Source organism: Perca flavescens, chromosome 10 (assembly GCF_004354835.1).
Source record: "Perca flavescens isolate YP-PL-M2 chromosome 10, PFLA_1.0, whole genome shotgun sequence".
In the NCBI taxonomy this organism is placed as follows: domain Eukaryota; kingdom Metazoa; phylum Chordata; class Actinopteri; order Perciformes; family Percidae; genus Perca; species Perca flavescens.
This window is the reverse complement of record NC_041340.1, coordinates 31109126-31110974: the sequence shown is the minus strand read 5'-3', so window position 1 is coordinate 31110974 and position 1849 is coordinate 31109126. Positions and strand designations below refer to the sequence as shown.

Sequence of the window (1849 nt, the reverse complement as noted above, 5' to 3'; positions counted from 1 at the left end):
CATCACTGAATCAGCATTTCTTGTGTTGTAGTCATATTCTTAGTCTTGCATTTCCTTCACAGCCTTTGCTTCCCGTCTTTTGTCATGGCTTTTGCGTGGGGTCATGACAAAGCATCTACGGTTGATTTGAGCCTTTGTGTGAGTATTTGGGTTTGCAGATACATTGTTTTTATCGAGTTTAAAGACCGCATTGTTAGTCTTTCCCTGATTTTCTCTATAATTACAAGACTTTCCGTGGCCTCGTTGGCGCAGTAGGCAGTGCGTCAGTCTCATAATCTGAAGGTTGTGAGTTCAAGCCTCACACGGGTCATGTGTTTTAAAATCAATGTCGAATAAGTGTTCTTAAAAAGTAGGCTTCCACAAGATTTGCATAACAATAAAAGCACAAATGATGCTTAAAAATAAAGCAGGTGTTCCAAAATTCTGGAACAAGCATATGAGTGGGCGTTGTGATGACATCGTGTTGTCTGTCGTTGTTTCCGAGATCAACGGTGACTTGCGAAGTTGAATAGTTATCGCTTACCCTGAAATATATGAGAAAAGCTCTCCTTGGCACTGTAGGCAGACATTTTAGAAAATGAAGTTACTTCATGCTTTCAACTGTGACATCTCCCCCGAATCACCATGTGCAAATTTTCAAGCCTCGTTGGCACACCGACCTAGCATGAAGTCGTCATACTCAGATCCTAGTCAGAATGTGAGTCTGATACTGCTCCATTGGGCTGTGATTACGGGGCGTGTTTCAACCGAACCAGGAAAGAAAATGCCTCGGCCCTAAACTGGATAGACCTACAACCAATCAGGGCAACAGAGACAGACATGACAGAAGCTGCAAGTCAAAGGCAGGCTTCGACAGAGCAAAGGCAGAAGCGGCAGTTTCCGTGTCGTTCGGACGAATGTGGCAATGTGTATACATACGTGATCGCGGTTCTCTGTTCCGCTTTTAAAATGAATGCGCTGTCCACATCTTGTACAACAGACGCGATGGCGGAACGTACACATCTCAATTCTCCAACGGCAGCCATCTTTGTTGTAAACTAATTCAACCTAAGCAAACTTTGGTGACGAGGTTGATTACGTTACTGTTGATCATCTGTCCATCATCGTATAAAGCCCGCCCTGACAATTTGATTGGTCCGAACATCTCTGGTTCGAGCACAGTTGATCCACAACGGATCAAGACCAGACCAAACTTCCCGACCTCAAATGCTGTTGGCGGGGCTAAGTTGGGCTGGCATCCAGACTAATGCCGACCACCATCTACAGTAGGTAATTAACTGGCTATGGATGAGTACCTCATACCTTTTACCAGCTTTAGGTGGTTAATAGTGATGGCCAAATTAAGCTTCATTAAGCCATTGTCTTTATTTTCCTGAGCAAATTCACTCAGTAGTGTTTCCCTAGCTGCTGTGCATCTGTGATTGCCCTAGAGGAGCTCTCAGTCCAGCACCTCTCCCGCTCATCTTTGTTTGTTTTACACTGTCCAGTGAAAATCTCTGACACCATACCTCACACTCATCCATGCATACACATTCACCACTGACTAAACTAACTACCGCCGTCACTGAATCAGCATTTCTTGTGTTGTAGTCATATTCTTAGTCTTGCATTTCCTTCACAGCCTTTGCTTCCCGTCTTTTGTCATGGCTTCTGTCCATCACAAACGTCCAAATAGTGGTTCAGCTGAATATGGGGACTGGAACCCGAATCTCTCACCATTTGAAGTGTCTGATGAAATTCGACGTCGGAAATAAGTACTACAGACCTTGCTAACTGCCATATGTTTTCTCTTTGCCTGGTCAGATGTGTAATCTTATAGCCAAACTTTATTATTTTCTGTGCAGAGGGA

The 1849-nt window shown here is 44.0% G+C and overlaps 1 non-coding gene across 1 annotated transcript; it reads left to right on the top strand.

Moving 5' to 3' along the window:
• Positions 1-237: 237 nt before the first annotated feature.
• Positions 238-310, top strand: trnam-cau (transfer RNA methionine (anticodon CAU)). The gene has a single exon. It is a non-coding gene; the product is annotated as a tRNA-Met (tRNA).
• The last annotated feature ends 1539 nt before the right edge of the window (positions 311-1849 follow it).